General features: G+C 37.1%; 1 pseudogene; it reads left to right on the top strand.

The window, feature by feature from the left end:
- The first annotated feature begins 3,926 nt into the window (after positions 1-3,926).
- LOC129079024 (60S ribosomal protein L7-like) lies at positions 3,927-8,466 on the top strand (annotated as a pseudogene).
- Positions 8,467-10,279: the final 1,813 nt, after the last annotated feature.

Here is a 10,279-nt window from a genome sequence, read left to right as displayed (position 1 = left end):
CGCCTGCACGACCAGTGACAACGGTGGCATGCTGCTGAACTGAAGGTGTGCCCCACATACAAGCACACGAAAATTTAAGAAAGATGTCCACCTTACATTGAGAAAATATGTGATTAAAATTACAGAAAGATACAATCTCTTAATAATATTTTATGTTGTTATGAATTAATGAATAGCTTTTTCCCTATTTGCCTTGTCCTTTAAAATCCCTTATCATTCTCTTTGTGAAATATATTTATGACTTTGTTCATCACCTTATGTTTATAAGTATATGTTTATAAGTATATATAAAAAAGTTTATATATATAAACATATATAAGTGTATGTTTATATTTGAGTGTGTGTATATGTATAATATATATATATAATACATATACACACACATATGTATATAATATAGGTTTTAATTCTCCACAGGAACTAATGTTTACTTGCCCCATGTTTTCCAACTTCATTGTGAGGATCTTGGTAAGAGTATAGGAATGTATCTCTTAAGTGTGAAGATTTATTTCCTGCAATTGCAAAAGTTTCCTGCAAACTTTTCCAATTTTTATCATTGTTGGTAAAACTTTATTTTGATGCCAGCCCACTTCTCTGGTCTCTTATGAAATCAGTATCTTACAAAAAGGCTATGAGTTCTGTTTAACAAGAAATTCCAACATAGTGTAGCAATTAAGAACATGATATCAGAGTTCACAAAGTGCACCATTAAAGAGAAGGGGATTACCTACATTTGTGTTTGGGGTTCTCAGAAGACAGATGGTAAGGTATTATTAGCATGCAGTGGTGATACATTTATTTGATGCTCTCTGAAAGGAGAACTGTGAGAAACTTAGACACCTACAATATTGACATTTTTAAAATCCTGTTGCTTTGCCTTTGGTATTCTACCCCGTGAGCCCTATCTTCTTTTCTGCCTAGATTTGTGACTTATCCCTCTTCTACTTCTCTAAAAAATTATTTCCCTCAATTTTTAAATTTATTTCTACTGTATATTCCAATGAAAGACACATATTTTAATAGGTCTATATTTAAACATTTCTTTTGTTTTATCCAGTAACTAATATAGTGGCCCTGGGTCCAACTATGACTTCATGTGAAGGTTAGACCCCCCCACTATATCCAGCCCAAATTATTTTTCTGAGCTCCACTTTTCCAAACAAACTGGCTGCAAACGTATGCATTCAGATATTGTTGTAGGTTTTCTTTTTTCTTCTTAAAATTGTAGTTGTAGTGTTTCATATTATCACACCTGAATAATAATAAAAATAATATTTCAACTAAGCCCCTGATAATATTAGATATTTTTTGGTGACCATATTTTTTGGTGACCAAAGGGGCTCTGCTAAAGGTCACTGAAGGTGAATTTACTTAGAAAATTAGCTGATTACAAAGGACCTGGGCAGATGCTTTTCCAAGGAGGAGATACAGAGGGCCCAGAGGCATTTGAAAGGATGCTCAGCATCACTAGCCATCAGAGAAATGCAGATCAAAACCACCATGAGGTACCACCTCACACCGGTCAGAATGGCCATCATAAACAGATCCACAAACAACAGGTGCTGGCGAGGCTGTGGAGAAAAGGGAACCCTAGTCCACTGTTGGTGGGAATGCAGACTGGTGCAGCCACTATGGAAAGCAGTGTGGAATTTCCTCAGAAAGCTGAAAATGAAACTGCCTTTTGATCCAGCGATTCCCCTGCTGGGACTATACCCTGAGAACACCAAAACGCCAATACAAAAGAACCTATGCACCCCAATGTTCATAGCAGCACAATTTACAATAGCCAAGTCTTGGAAGCAACCTAAATGCCCATTAGTAGATGATTGGATCAAAAAATTATGGTACATATACACAATGGAGTACTATGCAGCAGAAAGAAAAAAACAAGTACTAAACTTTGCGACAGCATGGATGGAACTGGAGAGCATCATGCTAAGCGAAATAAGCCAGGGGGCGAAAGACAAATACCATATGATCTCACCTATAAGCGGAACCTAACCAACAATGCAAAGATGCAAGGAAAATATGACCAGCAACATTGAAAGGAAAAGAAATCAACAGAGACAAGAGAGAAGGGGGGGGCAGGGAAGGGGAAGGGAAGGGGAAAGTCAAGGAACATATAGCAAGGACTCATGGACAAAACCAAAGGGGAAGAGCGGAGGGAGGGAAGGTGGGAGGGGGCAAGGGAAAGAGGTGGGGGGAGGCAGAGACAAATGTATTTAAAAAGTAAATAAAAAAAAAGAAAAAAAAGCTATGGTACATTTACAAAATGGAATGACACTCAGCTGTGTTTTAAAAAAAAAGAATAAAATCTTATGCTTTGCAACAGCAAAAAAAAAAAAAAAAAAGAAAAAAAGAAAATTAGCCGATTAGACCATGTAGTTACTGCCTAATTGTGGTAATATGGCTGTTCACAAAACCATGTTGACTAAAGCTGTCACCAAGGCCTCTGATCGTGTCATTAACAGACAGTAGTAAAATCAACTACACTATTAATGGAATGAAGGATTGAACTCTAAAGAGAGGATTTTAATCCTCAAACTTTAATCCTAGAAATTTATTGACATATAATTCTCATTTCCTATAATTTGGTTAATGATGTATAAGTTAATCGGAAAAATGTTAAAAGTATTTCATTACTCAATTCCTAATTGCAAAATATGTATTGAGGAATAAATAGATTAACATTATAAATGTTCTGTCTTCTATTAAAACAAAGAATCATTTCACAAAAAGTAAAAAAATAAAATTTTACTCCTCTAATCTCACGATGAAGTTTTTCCACTCTCAACATGGTCATCATTAGGGCACTGAGCTTACACTGAGCAATTGGAGATTTTATCAGGAATTTTTTGTCAATTGTGGAAATGAAGACTATACTCGTACGTTATTGCATGTTTCTGTGTGTGTATTGGGGTGGGAGAGAAAGACACTCTGGAAAGACCCTCTGTATGGCCTGAAACTCATTTTAGCAAGGTAATAAATTTTATAACTGGATACAAGCCAAGTAGCAACTTGTTGGCTTTCGGTTTTAAAATCAAATATGAGTGGTTTGGGTGGGAGAGAATTCCTTATTCCATTATTGAAAAGTACAGTTTCCTTTAAAGCACAGCATGCAAACATACATGTCTTCATGTAAGTATATGTCTATATACCTATATCTATATTTACTGCTCTTTCTTTTGGGACATGTCATGAATTCTACCTTGGTGGTCAGAGTTTCTTGATAAAATGCTTTTTTGCAATAGTCAGTAGTTTCTCAAGTCTGGCTGGTCTGCTAATATTTCAAACCTGGAAAAAATGGCAATCAGTATTAATATTCCCAGAGAACCTTTCTAAAGGAAGGTTTTAAAGTATATATTCTCTGAATTCATAGATTTGATAGAACACCTTTTCATCCTCAATGAAATATTGAATTTATACCACTCTTAGAAGGTCACATGAGGTCAGATTTAATGGTTTTCTTTATTTTACAGGAAGGAAACTGGGTGAGGAAATTCAAGACACTTTGTTATTTAAATTCACATTTTAATTTTCTCTATTAAAATCCAATGAGATCTGTGCTCATAACAGAACGTTCTCATTGCTCTAAAGAAGACAGCATTTGAAGGGAAATCTGTTCCCTTCAAAGGTATACAAAGATACCTTAACATTTCTACATAATTCTTTTCTGCACCAGTAGCAAAAGATCACTTCATGAATAGCGTCCACCAGAACAAAATAACCTGGGATGGTTCCAGCGCCTTGCATTGCTTGTGTCTGGCCCACATAGGTCGAGGTTACTGGCCTATTGAGTAGTAGTTAATAGCTAGCTGTAGCATGATTATTTAATTTTTCAATTTAAATACCTAGATAATGCCAGGGGCAGTGCAGATATTTAAACAACTTATTCTTGGCCTTAAGAGGTGTTATTATTGCTTAGGATGAGCAGTTATTCAGGATACCCCCGGGGATGTGGGATGCATCGGAGAAAACGCTGGCTTGATCAGAAAGCAGCCAGCCAGATGGTCAGGACCTGCGGTGGTAGAACGAGGACAGCAGAGAGGATCTGGGGCGAAGCAGCCTTTCTGCAGCAACCTGGCGGAAGCACCACTTGGGAGTCTGAGGAACCAGTTCCCGAGGTTAGCGGAAAAATATGAACTCCACAAAGTACGTGAAAATACTTGAATATAAAATAAAATTAGGCTACTTTCTCAGTTCAATCTTTTCTTGATTGCATCACCTTCCATTGCCTAATAGGATGGCTGTTTTCATTTTACCTGCAAGTTACAGTAATATTTTATATTTTTCTTTAAAAATGAATTGCTTCTCTAGAGCCCCAGGCAAAAAGGAGAAAAAAAGAGTTGGGAATTGCTCTGGACACAGTGTTAGCAATTCTTTAAGCTGCCCTTGTTATAGAAACAGTTTGCCCTCTTCACAGTCTCTGTGGTGCTGTCTACAGTTCGCAGGGTCAGCACCGTTTGTTCCTTTGTCCAAGCAGTATATTGTGGGCGGATGAATATTCAAGGGATATGAACTACTAATGAGTGTTAGGGGAAAAGAAGCAACATTCTCCGCAGCCTCATGTTTAATGTCACATTCAAGAAGCTTGCTCTAATTGCGGGAAGAGTTATTCAAGAGAAACATGAGACTCCTCACCCCAGCAGGTGTATGCAATTCAGTTGAAACATATTTCTGACGTTTTAAATGTAACCAGGTTCATTTGCTATGTTATAGTAGAGAAGCTCTTACCCTAATAACATATCACTATGTTTTATTTATATTTTAAATTAAATATATTTTAATATAATTCAAATATAATAAAATGCACTATGCCAAAGCTATACTGTCTTGATTAATGGAGTTTCATAGTAAGTCTTGACAGGAAGAGTGTCTGAAAACCTTTAAATTCTTTTTCAAAAGAGTTTTGGCTAATCGATGCAAACTGCATGTCCAATAAATTATAAAATTTGTCAAGTTTACATATTTTCTTCCCGGGGTTTGATTGGATTGAAATGAAACTATACTCTCCCAATATATACACTTAGATCAGTAATCTATTTATTTAAATGTTATTTAGTTTAAAAAGCAATTTTATAATTTACAGTGTAGTTATTTTGTCAAATCCATTCCTAAGTATTTTGGGTTTGGTACTATTGTAAATGATGTCTTTATTATCAATTCATATTCTAGTATTCTGTCCAAGGTATCTAAAGCTGCAAATTATTTTAATGTATTACCCTTTGCCAAGATCACTTTTTTTATTGTATATATTTTGAGAGAGATATATATACAATATATATATTTTTTCTTTTTCTTTTTACAAAGATTATTATATGTTTTTCTTTTTACAAAGATAATTACATGGTTTGGGGGTAGCTAGTGTCGAGTGGGACACTTTTGCCCTGTTGTAAACCTCTGAGTGAAAAATCTCTTTTATCCAATTGAAAGGTGTTCCCTTTCTAGTTGGCTTACTTTTTTTAAGTTACAAATAAGTTTTGATTATTGCAAATTCTTTCTTTGCACCTTTTGAAATATTTTTCAACCTAGTGAGTTATTTTTCTTTATTCTTTTAATATGGTAAATCATATTGCTTACCAAATATTGAAAGAATACATTTGTGATTATAAATTCAACTTTACTATTATATGTTGTCATCTTATAATGTTAATGGTAATGATTAATCTTTTGAACATCTGTAATCTTTTTCTTATAACAGCTATGTCAGATATATGCTAGCCTCAAAAATGAGTTGGTAAATATTCTCTTCTCAATTAGTTATCTGTAAAGCCATTTAAATATATTCAATATTTTCCTTGTGGGGAATGTTTATGGTTAAAAACTAAAATATCTTTAAAAGATATAGGTTAATCAGGTGTTCTATGAGTCAGTTTTGATACACTGTTTTCTAAAGTTTCTGAAATTTTCTCAAATTTTATAAATTTATTCATTAAATTTAAGTTAAACATTTTGTTGACTTAAAAGTTGTTTATAAATTCCCATTATTCTCCTTTTAATGTCTGAAGAATATGTAAGAATGTCTTCTCATTATGATAATCTGTATGTTACCACTTGTTTATCTAGTAATGTTTAAAAAAGAAAAAAGAAATAATAACTTCATTTGCCTTTCCAAATAATTAGCATTTTGCCTTTGTCTTCCCTTTTTAAAAATAATCTTTCCCCATTTTCTATTCCACATAGGACTGCTTTTTATCACAACTGTACACAAATGATAGAAAATGAGCCATTTAAAAGTGGAATTGGAGCAGCCATGACAGGGGACTGCCTTGCTACTTTTGCTCCTTGAAACTTTGGAATCTTTGAACTGGCGGCATAAACACTGGGCTGGTTCATAGCAACATTGTCTTACAAATGACTGTTTGTAAAGCCAAAAGGAAAAGCAGACATCCTGGCCACGAGGTCTGATGATTATGGACTTTTTCTGAAGACAAATTCAGTAATCAATCATGTGGCTAAAATGTAGTAACAGTGTGTTAACACTAGAAATCTTTTCTTTTTTTAAATTCCCTTCTTGTTCTTATAAAAATCCCTTGTCTTCACCTGGTAATTGGGACATTATCTGAATGAAACTGTGCATACAGAATTCCATTGCTTTTTATCCCAAATAAATATTTGTTGTCTCTCATTTTGGCTTTTTATTTTTTAGGTTAACATTTGTTCCTTTCCCTATATTTACTAGGGTTTTAATTGTTTTCTAAAAACTTTCTTAATGTAGAAATGTTTATCATTGTTTTATATATTTTTCCCCAACAAAAAATTTATGGTAAAAATTTTTCTTGTTTTACAAATTCAGATAGGTTGTATTTTAATTATTCATATTGAAATATTTTATTTATATCCAATATATTATAAAATTTGTCAAGTTTACAGAATTTCTTCAGCCATGAAGTTGCTTTCAGATGTTTTATTTTTGATTCATGTCTTGTATATGAAGGTTGTTGGATTCGAAATATTTAAATAATTATTGACTAATTATAGTTATTAATATGCAACCAAACTAAATTGTGATCAGAGCACAGGCTCTGCTATATTTCAGTCCTTTAAAGTTTAATGAGTTTTGTTATTTGGCCTAGCAGCTGGGCTGTCCTAGTGAAAGTCAGTCTATTCTAGAAAAAAGCACAATGTCTATTCTGATATCAATTTATCATCAGCTTTATCTAGTACTGAAGGAGTATTTTTAAAATCTTCATCCATCGTTCTTAATTTATTCTACCTCTTAATTCTGCTGTTTAATTTTGTTTTCAGTAATGTTAGAGCACACTTTACTAGGCACAGAAATATTTAAGATTATGTTAAAATTGAGAGAAAAAAGATGGTGCACACATTGTTCCATGAAGTGTTGCCTTATAATTAAAAACACTTCTCGACTGTTGAATCTATTTGGCTTGTGTCAGATTTCTAAAGTAATTTTTAATACAATTATTTGGATGCTTATATATTTAGAAAAAAATATTGAAACCCTTAGTAAATACAAAGAAAGTAGCAATTATTAATCTAAAAATAAAAAGCCAGACTGAGAAGGAACAAGTGTTTATTTGGTGTTACAAAAAATGCACTAAAACATTGTCATAATTAGTGACTTTGCTTAACTAAGGTTCTCTTGCAAGTAGTAAATTGTGTTCTTTAAAATACTGTTTTCAAGGAAAATAGTCATGCCTTTATAGTACCTCTACACTGATAGCAATAATCCTGCCTCGACTTTTTTTCTGGCTGGAACTATGAGGGGGCAGAAGAGATGAACAAGAAGGTCCCTGCTGTGCCAGAAACCCTTAAGAAAAGGCGAAGGAATTTCACAGAGCTGAAGATAAAGTGCCTGAAGAAAGAAGTTTGCCCAAAAGGTGCTTTGAAAGGCAAAGAGGAAGCCTATCTATGAAAAAGCTAAGCACTCTCACAAGGAATATAGGCAGATGTACAGAGATTCCCATGGCTAGAATGGAAAGAAAACCTGGCAACTTCTATGTACCTGCGGAACCCAAACTGGCATTTGTCATCAGGATCAGAGTATCAATGGTGTGAGCCCAAAGGTCCGAAAGGTGCTGCAGCTTCTTCGCCTTTGCCAGATCTTCAGCGGCACTTTCGTTAAGTTCAACAAAGCTTTGATTAACATGCTGACGACTGTGGGAGCATATATTGCATGGGGCTACCCAAACCTGAAGTCAGTAAATGAATGGATCTACAAGCCTGGTTATGGCAAAATCAACAACAAAAAAAAAAAACCCAAAACGAATCGCCCTGATAGATATCCCATTGGTTGATAAACACGGCATCCTCTCCATGGAGGATCTGATTCGTGAGATCTGTGCTGTTGGAAAACACTTCAAAGAAGCAAATGGCTTCCTGTGGCCCTTCAAATCATCTTCTCCACGAGGTGGAATGAAGATAAATACCATCCATTTTGAAGAAGGTGGAGATGCTGGTAACAGGGAGGACCAGATCAACAGGCCCATTAGAAGGATGAACTAAGGTATCTACCATGGTTATTTTTGTAATCTGGTCGGTTAATAAATAGTAACTGCTTTAAAACTGAAAAAAAAAAAAAATCCTGCCTTGAAAAGTAACTTGCTGGGAGTAATCAATTCCAACTCTGCCACTTTCTATGTACACGACCTTGACCTCATTTATTTGTACTTGCCAAATTCCTGATCAATGCATTTGGCTTGTTCAGATAATTTTTTGAGTTCATACATATAAATACCCTTTTAAAAATGGCAGCTATACAGTAATATCCCAAATGTTACCTAACAGAATGATAATTAGCTTTATAACTGTAATGATTTGGAGGATCTGAGGTAGCTACAGAGTAGCTGGATGCGCCTTCCACTGGCTCTCACGCCTGGCAAGGTCTTGCAGCCAAACAACAGAGCAACTAACTAGAAAATCCAGCGAAGAGTGAGCGAGAGAGCGTGTGAGTTGAGTGCATACACAGACAAGAGTGTGGGGCGTGTGCGTGGGTGGGAAGGAGCCTGTCCGGCTGCAGAGCCCTCGGGAAACAGTGGCCTGGCTCTCCCAGTGGAGCAACCGCCACCGCCGCTGCTCAACCTGGTATGCCTGGCTCCATAGATTCAGGACAGCTGCGGATCGACTCAAGAGCCGTGAACCTCCGGAGCTGGAGAGAGGTGGCTGGGGAGGTGCTGGCGGCAGAAACAGCAAGGCAGGCAGGGGCAGGCCCGCCTGAGGCTGAGAATCGCTGGAGGCGGCAGCGCGAGCACCCGCTGCAGCCCCCTGCTATAGGATCCCTGCAGGGATCTTCCCAGTGCCATCCGGGAAAGGAGCCCTGAGAAACTCGATCTAAAACTGTTGGAGGTTCTGAGCGGCCGTGGTCAGCCCTGACTGAGAGAGACTTAGTGATTTCGGGGGAGGAGGACCGTGTGGAGAATAGGCCCCCAGGGCGCGGTACTGCAATATAAGAGCTACACGGAAGTTCTCTTGAAAAAAGAGCTGAGAGGAAGCTCAAGACTCTGCAGGGAGCTGGTGTGTGCATACACGCGGTGGCTCTGCAAGCAAAGGACTCAGAGGGATGAAGTCACACTGAAGGGACGCTAGGACTCAACCCAGCATGGCTGGCAAGCACTGTGCAGAATGGAGAGTTGGGCCCGAGGCTCCAGTGAGAGAGCAGCAGGCTGGGGACTGGACGGTCAGAAGCTGAACACCTGAGGTTTTCTGCAGCCAGTCAGGTCACCTCACATACAGGTGAGCCCAACCCCCACTCGAGGGACTATAGGCTGTACTGGTCAGTAAGACCAGGCTCAAGAGCCCCCTTTTGGGCACAGAACCACAGAGGAAAGAAGAAAAAGCTCTGAAAAGGTCCTTTACCAGACACTATGAGCTACACTGTTCATCAGACTCTGATTCTCTGAGACCAGCAGAGCAGAGAGATTAGAGACAGGTGCTACAAGGAGTGTTCAGGGCCCTGCCCAGCCTTAGTGCCTAGGCGGAGCTCCTGTCTGCCCCAAGCAGGAAAGAGGTGCCCCTTTTACACAGATTGGCCCCTCACAGGAAATTCACAGCTAATTCACCAGAAGCTATACATTATTGGAAAGAACCTGGGACATTCCAAGACCACTTTTATTCAATATGATATTGGAAGTTCTAGCTACAAGGGTCAGACAAAAAAGAAATAAAAGGCATCGATATTGGAAAGGTGGGAGTAAAACTGTCATTATTTGCAGATGATATGATAATGTGCATAAGAAACCCTAAAGGCTCCACCAAAAAACTACTCAATATAATATGCAAAGTTGGCAAAATTGCAGGATACAAAGCCAATATTCTGACT

Source organism: Pteronotus mesoamericanus, unplaced genomic scaffold, assembly GCF_021234165.1.
Source record: "Pteronotus mesoamericanus isolate MK-2021 breed Mesoamerican mustached bat unplaced genomic scaffold, CSHL_Meso_final contig_75, whole genome shotgun sequence".
NCBI classification, from domain to species: domain Eukaryota; kingdom Metazoa; phylum Chordata; class Mammalia; order Chiroptera; family Mormoopidae; genus Pteronotus; species Pteronotus mesoamericanus.
The sequence above is the reverse complement of the archived record's forward strand: the minus strand, read 5'-3'. Positions and strand labels throughout refer to the sequence as shown.